Source organism: Pinus tabuliformis, chromosome 8 (assembly GCF_031772625.1).
Source record: "Pinus tabuliformis cultivar Carrire ecotype Pingquan chromosome 8, CPIR1, whole genome shotgun sequence".
NCBI lineage: Eukaryota > Viridiplantae > Streptophyta > Pinopsida > Pinales > Pinaceae > Pinus > Pinus tabuliformis.
This window is the reverse complement of record NC_142294.1, coordinates 678,156,242-678,182,585: the sequence shown is the minus strand read 5'-3', so window position 1 is coordinate 678,182,585 and position 26,344 is coordinate 678,156,242. Positions and strand designations below refer to the sequence as shown.

The 26,344-nt window shown below is 36.7% G+C and overlaps 1 long non-coding RNA gene across 1 annotated transcript; it reads right to left on the bottom strand.

Moving 5' to 3' along the window:
* Positions 1–351: 351 nt before the first annotated feature.
* LOC149237398 (uncharacterized) lies at positions 352–25,892 on the bottom strand. The gene is made up of 3 exons (XR_016246298.1): positions 25,626–25,892; positions 25,042–25,253; positions 352–781 (listed from the first exon to the last, which is right to left on the bottom strand). It is a non-coding gene; the product is annotated as an uncharacterized LOC149237398 (long non-coding RNA).
* Positions 25,893–26,344: the final 452 nt, after the last annotated feature.

Here is a 26,344-nt window from a genome sequence, read left to right as displayed (position 1 = left end):
ACAGAATTACAGAAAAAGGAGATATCACACCAATGTGCAAGGTTATTTCTCTTTCTTGGACCAGGCAGAGGAAAACCAATATGAAATCAAGTGCAAGAAAGGGAATTTATCTACTTCACACAATGGATGCTCTTTCACTGAGACAGGAATGAATGTGCTTAAAATTAAATCACACTTGACAATGTAAACACAAATTACAGGAAAATAGGAAATGATGTAAACATGTTGGGTTGGTTGAGCCCTAGCCAACCAACGTGTTTCCCATTTAAATAAAAACACTGCTCAATACCTTAATCAATTCATCAGCTCAAATACAGAAACACAATTTGTAAAACATGAGGCAGAGCTCCCTTTTATTAATTCACTGAGGCAAGTACATACATTAATACATCGTCCAACCCAGATTCAGGTGATAACAAAATACAACAACCTGTTACTGCCTCTCTGGCTGTGTCTCTGTTCTTTTCTACTATCCAAAAACTTCCCCCCTTAGACCTATTTACATTCTACATTATATAGATCTTCGGCCAAAGGCCAAAATAGATCATTCAATTGATTACATAACCAAATGCAAAATTTAGTTTTTCGACCTTCAAAATTACAGAGTTAGCAAAACTGGTCATAGCCAATCTCCAGCTTTCGTCCTTCACAGATTCAATCTCAGATGCCTTTGGATCGATCTTGCTGACATGGTTGAAGTTTCTCAAAACAAGGCGGTGATCAAGGAGGTTCGGATCTGCTGCAAAGATTTGCTATGCTGGAAATGGTGCAAGATCCGATCCTGCACTAAGATCAATTGTCACGGTAAGTACTCTAACTACCAAATAAACATTGGAGATATCGATAAGTTACAAAGAGTGATTAAAAGTAAGAAATCATGTAATAAATGATTAATTAATGTTAAGTTAAATTAAACGTATGAAAAATAAAGTTTATACGAAATATGCCACCGTGCTTGGACTGGTGCAAGATGAGGGTGTATAAGAGAGGTAAAACAGCGGTAAATGGTTATGATTTAGGAAGGGGAAAATGGCAAAAAGAGAGAAAATTAGGGGGCTAACAAATATGATGCCAAAGATAATGATTATGATTATGACCATGACAACATTTAAAAATTGGGAATATTGGCCAAGGTTATTAGCATCGTCATCATCATTTTCATTGTAACCCCCATCATCTTTATCATCATTGTCATTATCATCATAATCACAATTCATGTCATTGTCATCATCGTCATAATTGTTGACATTGTCATCAGATGTTCATAATTGTTAATGTCATAAGAAATATCATCAATGCAAAAAATATGATGAGTATTGGAAAGGGGATGCAAAAGTGAACAAAAAAAAATGGGCCAACAATAGACGAAAAATTGGATGAAGAGTGCACACAACATAAGTAGATGCAAAACAAGATAGAAAAAATGATACAAAAGTGGATGAAAAAGTAGATGAAATAGTTGATGCAAACTTGGACACAAGATAGGATGCAAACATGGAAGCAAAAGTGGAAGAAAACATGGGTGCAATAATAGGCAAAAAACTTAGCATGAATTGTAGTGAAACAAATGTGGACACAACAATGAACGCAAAAAGGGACACAAACTTGGATGAAAAAAGGAGGCAAACTTGGATGCAAAAAGGGATGTAAACATGGACCAAACATGGGTGCAATAATGTACACAAAATTACATGCAAAATTGGACGCACCACAAGTGGATGTAAAAATATATGCAAAATGGGCTGCAAAAAACATAAACAATATTTGATGCAAACTTGGACAAAAAAGATGATGCAAAAGTGGAAAAAAATGTGGGTTGCAACAACAGGAACAATATATGGCACAAATTATGGCACAACAAAAGGGGATGTAATACTAGACATAAAAAAGCTGCAAACTTAGATGTAAGAAAAGATGCAATAAGGTATGTAAAAGTGGATGCAAACATGGGTGCAACAAGAGAAACAAAATTGAATACAAAATATGGATGGAATGGAAGTAGATGCAAAAGAATATACAAAATGAGATGAAAAACCCAACACAAAAGTGAATGCAAAAATATATGCAATATTTGATGCAAAAGAGGATGCGAAGATGGATGCAAAATTGGAAGCAAATGTGGGTACAATAGTAAGTGAAAAACATGGCACAAATTGTGGCACAACAAAAGCGGATATAATTATAGATGCAAAAAAGGAAGAAAATGAAGATGCAAAAGAAGATTTAAAAGTGGACGTAAACATGGGTGCAACAATGGATGAAAAATAGGATGCAAAAGTTGATGCAACAAAATTCGATACAAAAGTAGATGCAATATGAGACACAAAACCTGATGAAAATATTGACACAAAAGTGGATACAAAAAGGGATGAAAAAATAGATGTAAAAGTTGATGAAAACCTAGATATATATGAGGATGCAATCGTTGATGCAAAATTAGAAGAAAAAATGGGTGCAAAGGGGGGTGCCGAACTAGGTGCAAATTATGACACAAGAAAATTGGATGCAATAGTGGACACAATAACATATCAAAAAGAGGATGTAAATATGGATGCAAAACAAGATGCAAAAGTGGATGAAACAAAATTATATGCAAAATTAGATGCAAATTTAGACACAAACCTCGATGCAAAACTTGGCGCAAAGGGGATGCAAAAAATTATTCAAAAAATGATGCAAAAGAGGATGCAAGAGATGATGCAAAAGTTGACTCAAGTGTAGGCACAAAAAGTGGATGCAACAGAGGATGCAAAATTTGGTGAAACAAAATTAGGTGCCAAAATAGATGCAAAACATGGTGCAAAGGATGGCACAAAACTTGGCATAAAACCAGGTGTAAAACCTGGTTTAAAACCTAGTGCAAAACTTACTACAATACCTGGTGCTAAACTTGGTGTAAGACTTGGTGCAAAATTTGCATCAAGTTTTACACCATATTGGATAAATGGACACAAGTAGCACCAAAAATTGGCTCTAGACACAAAAAAAAAAAGAAAAAAAATGGTAGTGTTATGACTCTATGGGTGGATAAGTATCAAACAGAGGCAAAGGAAAACCCAACTCTTTCTTAGAGTTTAAAGACCAATTCTCGCCACAAGTAGATTCTTTTGCTTGTACAATCACTTCTGACCTTGATTAAGTAGTAGATCCAGTCGATAAACCAAGTGACTGGGTCTACCCTAGATTGAGAACCATAACACAATGCGCTGTGATTAGCCATTTATGACTGTGAAATCAAACGCTATATGAATGCTTCTCGACACAACTAAATTCATATTTAATTTGAGTATGAATTTAAGTTAGTATGTTCAACATTTCCCAAAAAAAGCTATAAAACAAAAAATAACTTCAAATATATTTTATAATTCTTTTAAAGATGAGTTTTCTAACCTTAAATGATTATCTTATGTATTATCTCACCATATTTCAATGTCCACGATAATGTTATGAAAAGCCATATAAAATTGAAAAGCAATAAATGAGTCATATATAAAATAATATTATTATTACAAATAGTAACATATGATATATTTTGATAATATAAAGGTATAACACGTGAAACAAGATTTTCTAGGTGATTTATTGATAGAACAACCACGTGAATGGAAATTTCTTCGCCAGATGCCTAACACATTCATTTCTATGCTAACACATTCATTTATATGTGTCCATAGGATCATGTCTTGTTCTTCATGTAAGTTGTTAGTACTACTAATTCCATATAGCGTAGAAAAGAAAATAGCTATAGTACACGAGTGCTATGCATTAAGAAAAATAAAAATAGTTGGGAGAAGAGGTGGGCTGGGATAAAGACTTGAAATTTCATTACTTATGTGATTCTTGTTTTCTCACTAAAAAAACATGACTGTGCAACTCATTCAACCCCTCCAGCCATCCATCTTTCGAATCTGCAAAAATCGAATGAAGTCGAGCTCCTAGAAAGGAGTACTATAAGGTTCATTGTGATCCTTCCATTGGCCTTCCATTGGGTACTCCACATTGGGTACCTGTGAAGTTGCTAAGGTCTCTGTGAAAGAAAGTGGTGTTGTTAAGAAGCAGCAAAAGAAATGTTATGCTTTGGTGTTGTTAAGAAGCAACGGAGGAAATGTGTGAAGCGGAACAGGAAGCCGCGTGCAACGTCAGCTAAAAGATGAGCTTATGTTTATGGAGAATGATGAGGCTGGTTTTTGTTGAGAATAGTTTCAGATTGATTAAGGGGCCAACCTCGGGGAGTGGCGCTTTTAAAAAGTAGCAGAAGAAATGTGTGAAGTGGAACAGGAAGCCGAAATGTGTGAAGAGGAACAAGAATCCATGTGCAGCATCAGCTAAAAGATGAGCTTATGCTTATGGAGAATGATGAGGCTGGTTCCGTTGAGAATAGTCTCAGATTGATTAAGGGGCTAGACTCAGTGGAGAATATGCATAAGCATAAGCTGATGGAGCCATACTGAATGCTGGTGGAGCCGTAAAATTCAGTAAGTACCCGTAACCCCCAAAAAAATTTAAGATGTTGTGTTTACTATTTTGAAATTTTGATCTATAGTTTTGAAATTTTGATGTTGTGAACAATTATGTAAACTTATAAATGGAAATTGATCATTCTGCAGAAAATTAGAAATCAAAATGTTGTGAATTAATATCCTGAAAAATTGACATGAGACCCTATCACATGTAGAAGGTCAAAACAGACAAAAAAATATCACAAGTAGAAGGTCTTTGACCTACATATTGGTCAGTAATTTCACCTTAATATGCAGACTTGCATCTTGGAGAGTGGTTAATCTCACAGGAAAAATTTCTTTGACTAGCATCTTGGAGAGTGGTTAATCTCACAGGCAGAATGTTTTTGACCAAAAGTAGGCAGAACATCTTTGACCAAAAGTAGACCTGCATCTTGGGCGCCATGGGTTAATCTCCTCCCTCAAAGTGGACCTACATCTTGGGTGCCATGGGTTAATCTCCTCCCTCACATGGCGACATTGGACTCAAACGCCTTTAGATTATGACTCAGACGTAAGGGCGACATTGGCAACATTGGACTCAAACGTCTTAGATTATGACTCAGACGTAAAGACAATGGAAACAGGTTTGATGAAGAGTTCCGGTAAAGACAATGGAAACAGGTTTGATTGAACAGTTCCAATAGAGACCTCAGTTACTTGTATCCTCGTGCATCGCCATGCCACTTGTTCTTGGTTTTTTTTCATATTAATTTTCCACTTGTATCCTCATGCATGGCCATGCCACTTGTTTTGTTTTTGTATATCTATGAGATCATTGAAAAAAAATATTAATCTAGAACATCAAATGCTAGAAAACTAAAGCTAGCATTAAAACATAGAAGCTTTATGTTGTAGAAGTGTTGGGAAATTTAGGAAATATATCTTGAGTAATCTTAAGTTTGGCCTCAATAAGAGGCCAAATAAGATGGAAAAGTTCAATTAAGTACTTCATTGGATAAGAAGGAATATTCATTCAAATATAAAACAAAAACTTTGCTTTAGTAGGAAAAAATTTAGTTGGTTTCTATGCCAATTAATAGCCACTCAAAAAAATGATTACTATATTCCCTGTCGCCCTGAAGGGCAGGGACTAATAACATTTGTACCGAACAATAAACAACTGGTAAAGTTATAACTTTGTATTGTTATTCTATTTCAAGTTTGTATCAAATGAATAAAACATGCATATATTTTAAAGAAATTTTTTGTACTAACATATTTCAAAGTATAAGAACCGAGCTACCACCCTCGTGGACCTGGAATTTTTCTTTACTAGGTTGTACAACGTTTTTCCTTCTATCATTATCACACAGACTCAGGTAAGGAATTGTCATTATAATTTAATACATAATCTGATATTCGAAAACTTATTCACATACTGGAAATTTCAACGAACATTGCATACAATAAGGCTAGATATTAAAATTGGAATGCAGTGAAGCTAATATTTTATTTGATTTATAATCACGAGAGACATATAAAGAGCCTTTTAAGTTAAAATTAACAAAGTATAAAGTAAACTGTTAATTCATTGATAATACTCACTACCTTCTTCACGCTAAAATTCAAGTACAATACTTTCATCCTCATCATTATCAATGTTGCCCTCATCTTTTCAAGCAACATGAGGATCCCAATCCATTTTATTGGATTTGAATAGGTTTATCATCGTCTTTGATATTCTCCTTAACAATGGGCAATTACATATGGTTACATTTTCAAGTTTTTATATTGCCTCTTCATTCCACACACCATTTGATGATGTGATGCTCTGTAACCTAGTTAAGTGCTCTAAAGACCATTACTTTAACAGTGTAAAATCACCATTTCCAATGCCCAACTATTTTAAGCCATGACAACTTTGTATGTATAATACCTGTAAACTAGGTAGCCTCATTCGTGATGGAAATTTCATCCACACTTAGCAAAAATATATGGTCAACTTTTGGAGTTTGGACATGGATCCTTTAATCCACACATTTCATCTTCCGGAAAGACTCTCGAACTTTTCTAAGTCAAAAAGATGTAACGCCTCCAACATTGGAAAACTCTGACAAAAAGATGTAGCACCTCCAGCATTGGAAAACTCTGAATAAGAAGCTCCTTTACTTCACTACATTCAAAAATTTGTAATACCTTCAAATTTTGGAACTCACAATACGGTAAACTCTCTTTTATACCATCTCAAAGAAATAATTCCCACCCTGTCTATATTTTCTATTCTAACACCCTCCCTCGATGCTTCCAAATGGAAAGATAATTTCAACTCTTTAATTCTGTCAAAGTATCAATCATACACACTCCACCGTCTGTCGTTACAGCTGCCTTCAACACCCTCATCTTTGTGAGATTTATGAGATCACTGGCCCTCACTGCATTCAACGCCATCATCTTTGTGAGATTTATGAAATCACCTGCCCTCACCGCAGTCTCGACAATTAATCGGTTCAATGAAGTGAGTTGGCCGATATCATCTGAATTGAGTATTGCCTTTTCACATCCACTCAGGTTGAGATGCTTTAACTTTTTAAGTCCTCTTATTGTGTTGGGCAAACCATTCAACTTTATACAATGGTCAAGATTTAAAGATTAAAGTGTTGAGAGATTACAAATGCTTTAGGGAAACTCTATCAAATCATGGCACCAACTCAAATCAAGGAACTCAAGCAGTCTAAGTTCCCCCACTGATATTGGCAACCTTGTTATACCAGTATCAAATAGATCCACCCTGAGAGACATGACGTTAGAGAGAAATGGTTGTGGAACATGGCTCAAACTATTAGTTGAGGTCAAAACCAAGCTCACCAGATTTGGACAATTCATGAGATCCGCTGGTAGATCAAGAATATCATTGTGTCCAAGTGAGATTCTAGTGTAGTTGCTAATCTCTTTTTCACTGGGAAAATTTGCTTGATGTTGATTTGTGGCAAACAACCAATGCTACTTGCTTTTGCCTATATGAATTGCGACGTCACAGAAGACATCATGGATTTTTATCATCTTCACATATTCACAATCATTTAGGTCGAAAACATATTCTTCTTGAACAACATACTCGATCATGCACCTATTTGCCAGTAGATCCAAGTAATCATGGCCAACAATTGGCTTGAGGGGGCTTAGACCCAAGTTCAGAGTTAGTTGTGCTAACCAACAAAACCCTAAACTAGCGGCCCTTTAGGCAAAAACCCTCTTAGTGCAGGCTGCATTCTCACTAGAGGCAATATTGGGGGATGTTGGAACCAGATTTATGCATCCAAAAGGCTATGTGATGTGGCAGATCAAGCGTTTCTTCAGTTTCAGGCCTGATATGACCTTCACGAACCCTTATCCCTGAAATCCCCAAACTTAAAGTGATTTTCATTTAAATAGAGTTATGAACTTCATGTAAGCATCTAGTCATGCATAAACTAATGTATAGCAGTAGATCCAAATCTTCGTGGAGCAAATAAGACAATAATACAGATAAATGGCATTCAATTGAGCGTAAATACATAAAACACATATGTATATAAATTAGACACAAAATTGCTTCAAATACCCTTTATTACTTTAGGTCGTCAATATACAAACTTGACAGATCCCGCGCACACAGCTGCAGGGGCCCACGCACTCAGCTGCAAAGTTACCAAGGTCCCCACGCACACAGCTGCAAGATCTTTCCGCTTCGCCCAAAATATAGAAAGATCTTATGGTTACTGACTCAAAACATATCCAATCTGACCGATTCCTCTCTTAGGCTTGCTAAGACACCTCTTTATATACATTTTTTCTATTACAATACCATGGTCTGCAAACCATGGGCAGAACTCAAAACAATACAAAATATAAGGGGTTTTGACCTTCTTAATACCCCTTGACTCTTATTGACCTGCATGCTCTGCGCCTTAAAATGCAGAGACTTTACAATATCTTAGTCAAAATTCGACCCAGGTTACCCCGTCTTAACAGATCCCCAACACAAAGATGTGAATCGTCATCGAGTCACTTCGTTTGTACACTTTTTATCTTTCAAGTTGTTGAGCGAAGACTTCGTTGGGTGAAGCGCCTCTATGCATTGTACTGCTACCTATAGAACTTCTTTGACCAAATTTTCCGTAGTCGTCTCTTCTGCTGCTAACTGGATTTTCCATTGTGTTTGCTGCATACTCTTAAGCGTGTCTTCCATAGCTTGTGAGAGCTGCCCTGCCTCTTCTTCCCACAATTTCATCAGTGCAATGAGAATCTGCATGTTCTTCTGCATCTCCTCAATCTGTGCGTGTAGGGATGTCCCTTATTTCAACGAGGAGAACCGTTGCAAAGGTACTAAGGTGCGCCATGTTTCCTTGATCTCACCATACTGCAATTGCTTATCCCGAATGGATACTTTAATCTTTTCACCTGTGGATCCTCCTGCATTGAGGCCCACAGTTCTAGCGTCTCTTCGAATAGTTGGCTATAATCCTTGACTACAACGTTGAGATTTTCCCTTTGTGTTCTAATGGAAGCCTTGTATTTCTCTTGGATATTTGGTGGCATGGTGGGCTACAACTTCAATTGAAGCTCAATAATTTGTATCTACAGATCAAAATGAACTTTATCCACATGCACCTTCGATTCTCTGAATCCATCAGCCAACTGTTGTTCTTTGTCTTTTGAAGTGACCTCAGAATGAATTTGGAGCTCTAGAAGCTCATTGCATACTCTGGAAATGGCTTGCCCCAGCTGTGCCCTTCTCACAGTTGCCTCATCGCGATCTTGGAGAGATTTTTTCTTTTCATCGCACATATGCTAGTTAGCGATCTTCGCATCTTTGATCACCATGAGAGCTCGTTGGTCTTGCATCTTAAGCTCATCTGCTACACCTTGGTGAGCTCATGCAATGTGTGCAACGGGAGTGACACAAGGTTAATACTCACATTCTTAGGTGGCTACGCGCTCTCCCTATCTGTGATATCATCAGGTGCAAAGATCCATCAGGCAGGGGTATAACGTGGAGGTTTGAAGTGAGTAACGACTGCACACTACCCAATGTTGTTGATTCCACACTCACTTGAACTTGGCTTGCTTCAACCATGCTCGCTTCAACCTAGCTTGCCTGAACCTGCAATCCTTTGAGGCCCTCTTGCACCATTTTCAATACGGGTTGGTACTGCTCTTCAATGTGGCCCCAAATATCTTCCATTACGACTTGAAAGTATCCCCAATTTTGTCAAGGTCCCCCTCAGTGAGGACCATGGCCTCCAAGCCTGCGAACTTATCATATTTGTGCTTCTTACGGGAACCTCTTGCACTTGTCTTCTATCACAATTTTAGAATAAGGGGAGAATCGATGTCTTCCAGGTCCACATAGGGGTCTTCGCCACCCTTATCAAGTTCTTCTATATGCTGCTCTTCTTCTTGCTCACGCTTTGGTTCCTGCGTGATATTATTTTCTAGGTAGATGGTCACCATCTTCTTTTCCTTCGATGCATATTTACTAGTTCCTGTTGTGCCCTCTACAATGTCTGTCGAAAGGAGCAAGTCAGTCAACCACTAGAGGACTAGATGGGTGATATCTTCCTCAATGACTAGAAACAGAAACATCATCCATTTCTTCATCAAATTTTCCCTTGAATTTAGCGATGCGCTGATATTCCGTGAATAGACTCGATGATAACCTTGTATTTTGGTTAATCACCATTCTCAGATCCATTTTAAATAAGACATAGAACATCTTATTTTCTATCATGTGGGTAGGGTTCTTTGTCACCCACAGCGTGGAAAATATGATAGCCTTACACAACTTTGGATTCGTAGTAGGGAACTATGAATCCTCTAGTTTCCTTCAAGCTATCAATGTGATCAACAATAAGAGCCACACACAGTGAAATGCTTTACCTTCCTCCTACACTTCGTGACAATCATCTAGGAATTCTTTACACAGGTATTTTGCCCAATTGAATTGAACCCCTTGTTGCATTGCGCAGCCAAGGATACCACTCGTGCCGACACTTCATCTCCACGACAAATTCTCATGATTTTTCCTGCGAAAATCTGTGTAGAAAACTATATAGCTTCATCTGAGATGAAACTGATGGCATATCCCCCAGACTTATTGACCAACCCAAAGTCACTTTTAATTTGATCTGTGAGATTTTTTTGCACATTTCACGCCTTGATAGGGCAGCATCGTGATTCTTCGTATCAGATGCCATTAATTGGGATGGGATCTCCCAACCATAGGCAACCATCATGGACCAGCACCAACAACTGGCACACACAAATAGTGTTAATGATACTTCGGCTAAAGTTCGGGACATACAACATGTTTAGCAATCCTGCACACTCAATACCGGCTACCCATTTTATTGGCTCAAGTCTGGTGAGGCCCGCCTCCTCATAGCATACCACCTTCAAATACTTGTTGGGTTCCAAGTGTGGAAATTTATCATGTTCGCCCAAATTCCAATCTTCCATCTTTAGGTACGGTACCCGGGCCAACAATTCACCCTCAATAGGTACTTCCTCAGGAAGTAATGGTTTGAATACCTTAAACTTTACAGAGTCTGGATCCTTAGTCACTTTGGAGGTAGGCTTTCGCGGTGGCATATACGGTGGAAACTGAGAAATTGGCTTTGCTCCTTCTATGTTTATATCCTCAAACCCTTCATTCAGCTCTTCTTTATCCAAGTCCCACGGCTCCATTGGCTACTTATTTTTATTCATTTTCCCCTTTTGTCTTTGCTCAATTGGAATTTTCTGCGACGTTTATCGAACCAAGGTTTGATGCAGCTTTTTATGCTTTTTCTATCTTGTTGTGGAGGTAGTAGCCTTTGGCCTCGGTGACCTAGCTGCGGTAGCATGGACTAGTAGTGTTGCAGTCATGATGTTCCCTAATCCTCTCTTCAAAAATTCTTGCTCAACTTCCTCCCAACTCAGGTAACAAGACATGCAGTAACACATTCGACTCTTTAAGCACAAAAGAAATATCAAATTTGTAAGAAGAAAAGTGTCCAATTGTGGAGCAAAGTGCGATATTTATAACCCAATTTGAATTCAAACGGTCTATTCCCCCTCAGATCTTCCTCATAAATGCGAATTTGGTGGCATATTTTCCCCGATTTGCGCCTTAAATGCATTCGCCCTACCCCTTTTAACAAAAACTTCCCTATCAAATCAACTGTAGCGGTTCCAACGGTCACTTTCCGAGAAGGCTCCGCAACACTACTCCTTGTGGTGCAACTACCTCATCCCAACTTCCACCTGTGCTATCTTCCTAAACATCGTGCAACCCTCCTTCAATAATTTTTTTCCCCGACCAAGTAGTTCATAGTCCTGCATTCTCTTTCAATTGCCACAAGCACTAAGACTTTCTTGTGTTCATGTAGTTATTGTGAAGGGGCGGCATCATCCTTGTAAACCTTCAATCTTCTCCCATTAATCTTGCCAAGAAATACTTCCCTATTGAGCTTCACGAGCTGAACTGCACCACTATCTGAAATATCCTTAATTACATACGGTCCTAGCCAATGCATCTGGAACTTGCCCAGAAATTTGGTAAACTTGCTATCATACATCAGGACCAAATTCTCATTCTTGAAAGTGCACAGCTTAATATGACGATTGTGCCATGCCTTTTCTCTAGCTTTCTACACCTGTTGGTGAAAGCCATCCAAAAGGCAGTGTTCCTATAATGCAAGTAGTTGCACTAGGCATTCCTCCAATACGTCACGCTCTGCCATCTCGGTTATTGTTGCGATCCTTAGGCTGGGCACTATGTATTCCATCGGTATAACTTCTTTTCCATAAATGAGTCCAAATGGTGTTTCCTCGGTCAATTTCTTATAGGTCTTCCTATATGCCCATAGAACTGTCGATATGCATACATCCCAATCATTCATATTAACATTGCAGACCTTTGTGAAGGCATTCTCCAAGATTTTGTTGAAAGCCTCGACAATTCCATTTGCCTAAGGATGATACAGTGTACTCTTCTTATGGTACATCTAGAATTCTTTTGTTAAAGCTGTAATTGTCTCATTCAAAAAGTGTGACCCTCAGTCACTCATAAGAATCTTCGGGCATCCAAACTTTGGTAGAATAAACTCGAATAGGAACTTCACAGCAATGTCCGCATTGTAATTTTTCATAGGCTATGCCTCGGCCCGTCTTGTTAAGTACTCCATTGCAGTGATAATATAACGTGCTCTGTCTTCTTCATTGGTGGTTGAATAGGTCCAAAAAAGTAAATTTCCCATTTATCAAATGCTTGTAGTGTGATTTGTGGATTTAATGGCAGTTCATCCCTTCGCGATGGCCATCCAATCCTTTGACACACATTGCACACACTGTAGTACTCCTTAGAATCTTTATGTATTATAGGCCAGCATAATCCTGCTCGTAGGATATTTTGTGCAATTGCCTTGCCTTCATAGTGTCCTCAAGCGACACCACCATATGGTTCAGTTAGAATATTGTGTCTTTGATATTCATGCACATATCGGCGTAAAACTTCATCCAACCCCATCTTATATAATTTCCCTGTAATCACGGAATAACCTGCAGCCCGGAAAACTAATTCATTCTTTTGTTGTGTCATATAACCTTCAAGAGCTATGCCAGTAGATAAAAACTAAATAATCTCTATTAAATTCTCATCTTCAACCCTGACAACAAAGAGTTGCGCGCGATGCAATCCTTCATCAATATTTGTGGGCTCTTCGCCATTCTCTATCCGAGAGAGGTGGTCTGGTCCAACATTCAATCTCTTGGACTTCACTATCACTTCAAAATCATATTCCTGGAAAAGTAGCAACCATATATAGATTGCCCCCCCCCCAACTATTTGCATGCACATGATATTCCTTCTTCCAATCTGGGAATACTAGGATTGGTGTTGTAACCATATTTTCCTTCAAATTATCCAAGCTCTTCTAATAGTCCTCGTCCTAGAAAAGCGTAGCATCCTTCTTCAACAACTTCTCCATGGGCACAGTCATCTATGCATACACCTTAATAAACTTTTTGTAGTACCCAGTAAGACCCAAAGTCGCACGTAGATGCTTTACACTCCTAGGGGCCTCCAAATTGATAATTACAACAATATTAGCAACGTCTGCCATCAATCCATGATTACAGACAACATGTCATAAAAGTATTCCATAAGGTACACAAAAAATTCATTTCTTCAAGTTCAAGGAGATTTGGTACTTCCTACATTTATCCAACATCAGGAGCAAACTAGAGACATGTTTCTTAATGAGCTCAAACACTGTCCCATCATCGAAGTAGACTTCCAAAAATTTATGAATGAATTCTTTGAATGCTACGACTACCACCCTTGAGAAGATCACAGGAGTATTTTTTAGTCTGAAAGACATGACTATATATTGGAATGACCCCCATTCTGTAGCAAGGGTAGTCTTGCTTCTATCCTCCAATGCAATCTTAATTTGGTGATATCCCAAAAATCCATCTGTAAATGAAAAAGTTTCTTGTCTGCCAACATTATCGAGAACTTCATCTGTAAATGGCATAGGAAATGGATCATTTACGCATGCATCGTTTAACTTCCATAGATCTACTCAAATACTGATATCACCCTTTCTTTTCTTCTCCTAGACAACCATAGGACTGACCCATTCAGATTCTTCTACAGGCTCAATTATTCCTTCCACGAGCATCTTATTGAGTTCCTCTCTTACCCTTTCCTTGTATTTGGAATTCAACTGATATGGGCGCTGCTTGACCAGCTTCTTATCTGGTTTTATGTTGATCTTCATCATACCCAAATATCCTACTATCCCTTTCAAGTCAGAGAACTTAGTTGGAAATAAATTTGAGTATTCATGTAATATTTTAGCGACCTTATCCATGGTGTCTTCATCCCAATAGTCTCTAATGTTTGTGCATTTCCATTCTACTTTTGAGCCAATATTTACCTATTTTTTGCACATCGTTTGCAAGATATCAGGGATCTTCACATTAGGTCCACCAACTTCGCCCAGTCCCTCTGACTCAAGGATATTAATATTCTGCAGATCCTCATCACCTTCTTCCATAATAACATTTTAACATTCTAAAGCATGTTGTAGCTGCGTACTCCAGTCATGATGTACGCAAGTGATGGGATTTGCTGGTGTTCGAAAGATTGCTTCTTTAATCTCTTGAAGCGCTTCATCAATGCATTCGATCCCATCTCCAAAACTGAATGTCAGCAAGAAAATATCCTTCATTTCATCCCAATCAACAGTCGTGTGTCACAGCTCCGTCTCTAAATACCAGTTCTTTGGGATAACATCCAAGGTATGAATAAAGATATAAACCCACTCTAGTTAAGGCACCTCACTCCACACCTTAGTCCATCGAGCCAGATGTTCACGTGGATCATCCGTTCCTGTGTACGTTTTAGTGAGTCATGTGTTTGCATAGCCAAACCTTAATCACATCATTCTACAATATTCCTTCCCGTCAGAAAAATTATTCTTGTGTGTACCCCACCATCTTGCAGGCGTAGCTCTCAAAACTAGATCTAAGGCCTTGAACCAATGCTCCTCTGGTACATCCCTTTCAAAATGGTCAAGAAACATATTTACATCATCCAAGCCATCATAATAGGGTAACTTACATACCTCAGTAGATATACATCATAGCAACTTTGTAAGCCAGTTTTCTAATTCTTTGTTTGAATCTCACTGGCAGGAACTATCCTTTTCCTAGTAGATCCTTCCCTCCATAGTAGGATTGATCCAATCTTCATTTCGTGTAGTTAACTTATATATGTGCTCAATGTCTTCATCTTCATAATAATCATGGTTTGGTTCTGTGTATCGCACACCTTCAGCTAGATCCAATGGGACAATCACTCGAAGCTCGTTCTTTTCAAATACCATGCTCCACTTCTTTAAATTAATGATTGCATTCATGTCAAAGGGCCAATCAATCCTGAGAAACACTTGGTATGGATTACTATCATCTACTATCTCTATAACTTCAAACTCTCCCACTGCTCTTGCACCTTCAATATCTACAGTTACTCCATGCAGGTGACCCATTGGAATTATATTTTGCTGGTTCACCATGTTCAGCTGAATTGTTACCACTGTAACTTATGCTTCCCCATATGCTCCCAAGTTTTCTTTGGATGTATGTTAGCATCAAAGCCAAAGTCGAGGATTACCTGGTCCATTTCAAAATCACCAGTCTACGTTGTCAACCACATCTCCCTACCAGTTCTCTTATTACTTCGGTTTACCTTATTAACTGCGTGTTGTTCTCGTAAAGGCTTTTCCTTGCTGGGGTAGTTATCTATCAGTTCTTCTAGTCCTTCAACTGCCTTATGATCATGTAGTAACTTCATAAAGGTCTGCAGAAATGATTTTAACATCATGGGATCTGAATCTCGTATCGTAGCAACTTCTTCAGATTTCTCCTTTCCTGGGACTAGCAAAATTTGACTTTGATATGTAGAAGCACCTGGATCCACAAAACTTTTTCTTGACTTCACGAATGTTTCTCTTTCTCCATGTAAATCAAATCGAAAATTCTTCTCACCAGCTTTTTGAAACCATAGATCCGATTCCGACTGTTTTCCTTCGACCTTGTCTTCACCATTGGCTACACTGCTTCGCATGACTATGTTGATACTGGGATCGTCTTCATGCTTCTCAGATATCATCATTTGAATTTTCTACTTCGGTTGTTGGTTCTTCTTCTCCTACATCTTCACTATTAATACCATGCAATCTTTTATAACATGAACAAATTTCTGACAGTATTGACAAGAAGGGTGAGTTGGATTCTGACAGTCTCACAAAAAGTGTCCTAGTTCTTTGTAATTGTAACAAATAATCTAGCCCCGACCTTTCCATCTCCTCCTCCTCATCCTCTTCCCCATCCTTGGAATCCTCTATGAGAAGTAGGTGAGCCTTGATCGTTCTATGCGTGGTTTTCAGCCTACATTCTATAGAGTGGAGTCTTTTCCATCATTAACTGATAGCTTTGACAATTCCTTTCATTATGACCAACCAATTTTCAAAAGTTACAAAAGAGTTGCTTTGTAGACTGTATAAACTTCTGCAATAGAGAACAATGATATGTCGAATGTTGTCCTGATATTTAGCAGATGCTACACCAGGAACTTGCACCAGTGCTTGAACCCCAAATATAGGGCACTGATCTTTATGATGACCTTCAACCTTGCACTTTGTGCACCAAACTTCATAATGTGTTTCTGACTTAGCATCCTTTCCCTTCTTCAGATCCTGCAAATCGATATGCAGGCTTGCTAACTGAAACTAGATCCGCTAAACTCCTATATTTGTGTCTCGGATCGGCGAAGCTTCTAGCTTCATCACAATTTCTAATGCTTCGGCCTGAGACCCAATATTCTGCTAAGATAATGACAATATTAAGTGAGGCAATAACGACGTTGTGTACCAGTCCCTATGTTGTTCATCTGAAATCTGAAGATTAGCTTGGCTCAGTAAGCACTTTAGTCACTAATCTATATCCCGTGTAAACTCCTTAACCCTCTGCTTGCTATCCTTGATTTCGGTCACACATTGAGCTTGCGACTTGGGCTTCTTAAATTGCACATTTAGTGCATCCTTTGTGTTAGTTAACGAAGCAGCCAAATGAGTCGTACTGTATTTAATGTACCTGGTAAGCGCTCTTTCCTGTAGTGTTGTAACTAGTTGTGATTTTTTCATGCCGTCATCATTGACCTTTTGAGCTTTCCACATAGCTTCTGCAATGAACCAAAACTGATGGGATCCTTTGATCCCTGACCCTTGAATATAGGAATTTTTACTATATTCGCCATACTGAATAATGGATATGGAGGTGGATGCGTAGCTGTATGAGGCAGAGGTGGAGTGGATGGATGTTGAATTCCAGAAGTACCCTGATCTACTGACTGCATCGCAGCCCTGGGCGTACTAGTGCTACTTCTTTCTTCCTCACTTTCAGACTCTCCCAATAAGGGATTGTATTCACTTTCAATGAATTTTTTGAAATCTACCCTAAATCTCTTTCCACTTCGCTTAGATGCAGTATGACCTCTCTTAAACATTAAGGTAAAGGCATAATCCCTTTTTCGTACAACAACATTTTAATCCAAGTCTTTAGCTCTTTCAAGTACTTACCTCTTGGACCATTGAAGAATCGGTGTTCAACTTCGCTATAAGACATAGATGTATCACTTGCAAACTCAGTGATGAAACTTCCCAAGATTCTATCAATCCAGTAATCAAAAGCCCTTGCAACCTTAGAATCAGAAGCTTCAAGATGTTTGATTACTTCTGGAGTCCACCCAATAGGATTGTCATGCTTCCAAGTAGGTTCATTATCCGCTAATTTGGACAACCACTCGTGTAATTCGCAAGGGAATGTTGAAAATAAAATTTCATGTACTTTTCTGTAGAGATACTTCTCTAACCACTTTTCTTTTGGCAAGTGCAAATTCTTATTCTCTTGAGCTGAAAACTCGTGCACATTTTGATCTACCCTCTTCTTGATTTCTTTCTTAGTTGGTATCCACTTACGCCGCATAACACATCCCTCAAATAGATCCCAGTCCCGACAATGGAACCATTTGTTGGCTTGAGGGGGTTTGGACCCAAGTTTAGAGTTGATGCGCTAACCAACAAAACCCTACACTACCGACCCTTTTGGCAACAACTCGCTTATTGTAGGCTATAGTCTAACCAGAGGAAGTATTGGGGGATGCTGGAACCAAGTTTCTTCATCCAAAAGGCTATGTGATGTGGAGAGTCAGGCATTTATTCAGTTTCAGGCCTGATGTGACTTTTGCGAACCCTTATCCCCGAAATCCCCAAACTTAAAGCGATTTTTCAGTTAAACAAAGTTATGAACTTCGCGTAAGCGTCTAGTCATGCATAAACTATCGTATAACAATAGATTTAGATCTTCGAAGAGATATTAAGAAAATAATACAGATAAATGGCATTCAATTGAGCGTAAATACAGAAACCACATAAGTATATAAATTGGACACATAATTGCTTCAAATACCCTTTATTACTTTATATCTTCAATATACAAACTTTCCAGATCCTGCGCGCACATCTACAGAGGCCTGTGCACTCAATTGGACCTACCAAGGTCTCCACACAGACAACTACAGGAGCCTTCCCCTTCCCCCAAAATACAGAAAGATTTTACGCTTACAGACTCAAAACATATTGAATCTGACTGATTCCTCTCTTAGGATATGTAAGTTTGTTGACTAAATGGCCACAATTTTTGTGCCTACATGTTTTCCACTTAATATTGGTGTGCAAAAGGTTTAATTATACATTTATTAATGAAGTTATTTACGTAACCATCATCTTTTTGAATTGAATGAGAGGAAACCCTTTTAATTTCAAAATACATGATATGAATTGTGGATGAAATGGTATTTGAGTATGTGATGGGTAGTCGTCATGGTATGTCGCTTGGTTATGAATTGTTGGAACTAAGTGTATATAATTTGTTACATTATGTTTGTTAATTACGATAAATGATTGTTTTTAATTATAATTAATTATCAACTAAAATTAAGTCTTATTTATTTATTTATTAAATTAATGAGTTGTATTTTTTTTAAGAAATATCTAGGCAAATCTACTCGAAGGGATCACATTCTATTGGCATAGTAGCAAAGGCTAATTTTGAGGTCATCTAGGAGAATTGACCCCATGACCTCCCATTAGCAAGGGGCTTTAGCAATAGGAACTCAACCAATTGAGCTAACCCTTAGGGCTCTAATGAGTTGTGAATAATATAGCATTTAATTATGTTTTTTTTTATGTTATTTAAATATTTGATTATTGAAATGTTGGAATTTTATATACACATTTTGGTAAACAATTTTGTTAACTATAATTAATTATTAGATGAAATGAAATGTCACTTATCAATTCGTTGAATTAATGAAGTTGTGAATAACATACCACTTAATTGTGGATACTTCAGCTTATTATTTAAATGTTTGATAGAGTGGTATTTAGTTTATGTTTTTTAATCTAGCAAAGAAATGTGAATGAGATTTAGTATTACGGAATTGTGCATGATAGGGAGTTATTTATCTATGAAGGAGGGATTCGACCTTGATATCAATAAAAATAAAACATTCATGCTTTTATTACAGAAAGAGGGTGTTAGATCCCCATGGAGGTATACAAAACTCAATACCTAGTAGATGTCTACGAAATTTAAAACTTGTTGGAGTTACTAATCCTTGGTTATGTGTGGTAATATTTATTTCTTAATGAAGGTCTACTTAAAATATTTCATTAGGAAGACATTGTTCCTCAATTAGTAATGGGATCATACCTAATCGTTAATGGAGATCTATCTACACTAATCACTTGTGGAGATATTGATCCTTATTAATTATTTATAGGAGTTCGTAATTCCTAATAGAGGTGTAGCTAGGCTAATACCTAGTATAGGTAATGATCCTTAAATGGTGATAATGATATTCAACCGTGATGAATCTACACCTAGATTACAAAATGAAGTTCTTAATTCCATGGGAAGTGTTAATCCCTACTTGTTTCCCTTAATGAAAATGAATTCTATGAATTCCTGTCCAATAACAATTTAGCATTGATGAAGTTCTTTTTAGGGAGGGAAAGATATATCCCAATGGTTTTGGGATTAAATATTTGAAGTGCTTGTTATTAGATAATAATCATGATAACGCTCCTTAGGAATATTTTAGCATATTTCATATTAATAATGTTATATAATAATATTGGTTTTCATTATTGATGTGAATGGTGTGTGCATGTACATGTGCAATAGATAGGTACACATCAAGTCCCTCTAATGTTTTTAGATGATGGTGGCCAACCTAAACATTAATAACACTTATTATAAATGAAAGATAATTCAATGCAAGATTCTAGCCAAGAATTGGTCTTTAGAAGGGAGCATAAGCTATGAATATATGCTTTTCTTACCAAATCCTCTATGAGTTATATGTCTATGTTGAACCTAGAATATAAATTAGATGTATTTCCATAGGACTTAGTAGTTATATGGTATAGAAAACCTAAGTTATGGTTAAAAGGAGGATACATGTAAGTAAATTAATTATGGAAGTGAGAGATCTAGAAAAATATCATTACACATTTGTATACACATAACGATATCTCCACTTAGACAACTTGTGTCATAGAAATCGCATTCATGGGATATTAAAGACTACCTCTAATCTCATTGGATATTGATAAAAACCTTCAAAAATATTTTTATTGAACCTCCCTCCTAATATATATTCCTAATAAAAATAACCTTCATTTTTATTAGATATCTCTTATTTCTACTAAATACCTCATTTTATGTCCCTAGATACCTACAAATATCCATACTCCACATCCCTCGAGCGTAATATCTATAATATATTGACTATTTTTTCCATCAAAAGTAAAAAACCCATTTATTGAGGAAAGTGATACGATATTGTTTAACAAGGTGAAGCCCCTCTGATAAACCAACACATTACTAGTTGGAATAAAGAACATGCTTTAATGGTGAAAGAGAAAAACATTCCAAAAAATTAGAACATATTTAAAGTTTCTTAAGAGAATGACAGTACTTGATTTAAGAGAAAAAGTAGTTGGCATTTTCTTAGCAGAAATAAATTTCTTTCTTTAAGGTAAAAATCACTTACCTTCAAAAAGAAAGAAATGTAGGAAAATTTTCGTATAAATACATGCTTATAAATATATTGAGAAAATCATGGGTAGTGAAGGTAGGATGCCATAAAAATAATCCTTGTATTAATAAAAAGCCTTGATAGGTTGATTGAATAAATAGGAGTGGATATTTGGATTCATTCATTAACATGGATATAATTCCCACACTACTTAAGAATACAGAGCATGGATTTCTCACTTTATTTCTCACATATGTCTACACATTAAGGATGCCACTACATGGCCCACTACTGTTTCCTATTCAAGAATAACTCATCCAATGAGAAACCCTTTACCTTATTATCTAGAATTAAAATTTCCTTTGTGTGATCACTTCTAGCATAACTTGGTTTGAGTTTCATATAACTTTTGCATGTTTACAAATTTGTTAGCTACTACATTTCATGTGAATTTCCATTGTAGAATTCAAGATTATCTAAAACACTTGAAAATGTCACCATTTATTGCAAGTATGTTTACTTTTCTACAAGTGTGCTTACTTTCCTACAAGTTTGTTCAATTTACTTCAAAGTGTGCTCTTTACTCTCCTTCAAGAGTGATTTTGGGTTGCAAGTTTGGTGTGGATTTCTTCTAGTGACTTGTGAAATAATATCAATATCTTTCCCTATGACATGCATTTAGAATACTACAACTACAGACTGTACTAGCATAGATAGTGCATGACAACTCACAAGCTCCATATGAACCCTGGTTGATAGTTAAATATATAGGCTTTTGGTTGTCTTTTTGAAATTTTAAAAGGGAAATTCGAAGGCCCATCACACAAAAAGAATTATTCAAATTTATTGTGTGGATTACATGTTGAAGGTTTAAAGGGAAAGTTTGAAGAGGAATAATATTCAAGTTTAGAGAGATGACCTCACTAGAAGTTAGAAATTCACCTTAAAAACTTCCCTTAGCTAGGGAATTCAAGAAATTACTTAAAGAAAATTACTGTGTGTAGGCTAATTTCAAATTCTGAAAGCTACAACCATCAATTTATAGAGAATTATGGTTGTACATAATTTTATTGGATTTAATTAAGGAAAAATCCATTAGATTTGATAGTTCCGAAGAATATCAATAATGAGATTTCCTAGCTAGCTTATGTTGGATCCTTAGAGTGAAGTGGTATAACCTAAGGGGATACTAAGAAGAGAATGGGATACCATTTCATTGGTTATGTAGGATAATGGGGAGGGGGTGTGGATTCAGAGTTGTTGTACGTGATTGTTAGCCCACGAAGTGGCCTTTTAGAAGAGTAATTAGAGCCAACCATCAAAAGAGTGCACCCCTTGTGGATTTATGAACTTAGATTTGGGGTAGCCTCTATTATAGAGAGAAATAGTGTAACAACAATTGTATAGTTAGGTTGAACGTCCCATCTTCTACAACTACTTAGTGAACAATTCAAACATGTGAGTGTTCTTAATTTTATTGAATTGTTATAGTTATGTCATTTTTGGATTAATTTCCAACTTGTCCTTTTGAATTCTTGTGTTAGCCACCATTTATGATTTATGGGTTTTAAGAGTACCTGAATGGTTGCATTTAGGTTGTATGAATATGTAGTGTCAAACCCACTCACATTAGTTAGTTAATAACATAACACTTATTTTAGTTCTTTATTGAGGTTGTGTGGGTGGTTAACAAAAATATCCCATATCCTCAAAGTATACATGGAGTATTGGGTGTGTTACATCTTTAATGGGCTCATATCCCATTGTCCTCCTTCGTATCCAACATTGGACCTTTTTTTTCAACTTTCAAAACAAATTTTAAGTTCTTTGATAATACCTTGGAAAGTGTAGCTATGGTACCAAGAAATCATACTAGCTGAAAAAAATTGTTTGGACATTCACTTTTAAATCCTTTACCTCGAGGTCCACAATGAGCATTCATACTGACATATTTACATTATTTACACATAGGTTCATTCATATAACTTAACTCATGTTTTTATGTCCAAAACATTTAAAGGGACAAAATCGAGATATTACACCTTGGTAATAAATATATCATAGACGATAGCACAAAGTTCTCCCTTATATTTTTGGTCCATTGAATTGTTTCCACACAAAAATAAATAAATTAAGAAAAAAATATATTATATTTCTCTAGGTTGTTATATGTATCAATATATTATTTTATGAATTTTTTTTTTTACATAATAACATACATCTCTTAGAATTCCTAGCATATTTCTAGATTATATTTTTGTTTTAAAATCTCTCTTTGAATACCAATGTTGTTAATCTTTTAAATCACCAAAACTAAAACTACAATGATCTGGGAACAATTTTTTTAATTTTTTTTTAACATATAAACAAAATTTTAAATAATTTCAAATAATAGTTTATCTTCTTAATGTCAAATAAATTGAATTTGATCTTAATAGATATTAATCATCATCATAATGTTTTACAATAAATAATATATTTTTAAAATACATCTTTCTTTTTACATATTTCTAAAAATATTTCATTCTTTTTATATTTATTTTTTATCGATTTTAATTTTATTTTACAAACATTTCAAATCATCTATTTTAAGCAATATAGTTTTTTGTGTGCATATTTTAATCCTAGAGGGTTAAACTTGTGAATATGAATTCTTTGGATTAAGTTGGCCTCATCAATTATTTAAATGATTAGACCTTTGGATTAGTCCAACCATATATATATATATATTTCTTTGATAAATTTTTCATTGGTGAATAAATGAGCTGGACTAGCAAAAGGAATAAAAAAGGGATGGGCCTCCCTTGCCAACCAAAATATTTTGGAGGATGCGGATTCAAGAATATTATTTAGTTTGGCAAAGTATTAGACCTAAAAAAATCTGTGGAGATGATCATTTTATGGCGGTCTTTGGAGCCAGTCGATTATGGAGAACCATCTAAAGAAACAAATGGTAGTGGATTGGCTTAGAGGAATAATAAAAAAACATGAAAACAGGTGTTCCATTGTCTAGACAACACGTATGGATTATTTTCCCTTCCTCTTCAATTGGTTAGAATGGAAGGTGGGATATGGCAAAAAAAGTGATATTAAACAAGGATCCCTTTATAGGAGGGAACCGTGTATAATTTTTCAACATATTTGATTTATACTTTGACTACCAAAGGATTTATTTTCTTAAATGATGTTTTTTATATGAGAAATAGAGAGGTCACCACTGAAGGATGCACTGGGAGAGGTAGTCCGGGAGTATTAGATGAACTCCTTATTAAATTTGTTGTGAGTATTAGATGAACTCCTTATTAAACTTGTTGTGTTTATTTGTTTTCCTGTTATGTTTTCCTTAATTGCTTTAGTCCCTGTGTATTTTGCAATCTTATCGATCCGATGCACAAAATAACATAGGCACATCCATCCACGAGTCTCCATCGGATGCACAAAATAACATAGGCACATCCATGCACATGAGTATGTAATACCTTAATTGTTTTTCTTAGATCAATTTCAGATCAAGTGGTATCATAGCTCTAGGTTACTAATTTGTCGTTGAATGCTAACTAGGACAAAGCCCAAATTAAGAGAAAGAGAATTGGTTGAAGCTAACCCAGAAATTGGAAGAGTGTATCCTAAGAGGAAAATGACATAAGAAAGTCCTTTGGAATCAAACTCCCAGTTCATGGATAGTTTCATGACCATGAGAGCCATGGTAGAGGAAATGTATAGAGAATTTAAGAAAGGTAGAGATAAAGATTCATCAAACTCCAAACAAGATAAAAGAGCAGAAGAATCTCTCCTCCATGACCATTCTAAAGGAAAAGGGAAGGAAAAAAAAGCTTCTCACACCTCTTAATACACCTAAAAATAAATATAAAGCGTATTTGATTAAATTAAATGTTAAATTTGACTTACCAATATATGATGGAGAGTTGAATGGAGAGAATCTGGATAATTGGATTAGACAGATTGATGTATATTGCAGAGTGCGACAAAGTAAGATTCAGTTGGCCAGACTACTTGGAGGCACTGCCTTAATGTGGTGGGAAGGCAGGAAACAAATCGTTAAGCCTCATCAATTTTCTTCTGAAACCCTCATGATTGCCCTGCTTTCGAGTGTATGTTATCTGCAGAAAAAGATTAATGATTAAAGAAAAAATTGGCGTCGTCTACGACAAAAGATTATCGAACCTTACTTCCATCCACAAGAAGACACACATTCGAGAGGCACCGCAGGCCAAACAGCCCTGCACAGCGCTCCCGCAAAGAAGAAAAAAATATCATTAATAATTTGACCTGCCTGCAAGCGCACCTGGAAAGGCAAGGTCATACAGAAACTAGAAATCTCATACACGTGGCTTCTCATGGCCATAAATACGATCAACAAAAAGGTTATCTAAAATATCTGGGCCAGTCTACAGATCGAATCCCGTGCCAGCGCTTTACTAAACTACATGCATACATCATACAGAAATCCTAACGTAGCCTTTAATCGCAACCTTTTAAACCACAGCACATTCTTAGCGCGATATGCCGGTTACACCAGAATTCATGCAAGATCCAGATCCATAATCCAGCATTCGTATCCTCCGCTTCATACAAACAAATAAAATAGAATCTTTAAAACCAACATATATTTCATGAAAAACTCAAGAAAATCAAGCATGGCTTACTCTAGCGGTAGGCAGAATACAAATACAACATTACAGGCCGGGGATCGATCCGAGCATCGATCGCACGAAGTTTTCCCTGACCCTAACCCAGACCCTCAGATTTATAGCACGCGAGAGTAAAATCGACGGCAAAAATAGAGCCCGGCAAACGTTATTCAGCGAAGATGCCACCATCTGACGGTGGAAATAGGTTGCTTGGTTATTAAGGCAAGTGGAGATGGTTACAGCTGGTGCATGGCAAATGCTTCCTTAAAGGTAGGCACTGCCACGTGACAACAGCGACTTGAACGGCCATCATTTTTTAAATAATATTAATTAAATAAAACGAAATTGACCCACCACTTCCTTTGCTTCCCATTCCTATCTCTGGATGTCGTAATCTTGGAACCATCCAACGCCCATGTTCAAGGTGGGAGTCACCTTGGATACTTATGTGATGGGTGTGCGCACATGTGTATGTATCATGATTATAGGGCTAGATACACAATCTAATTTTTGTATTTTCATGGAGTTCATATTCTCATGGGTATGGTTGAGATATTTCC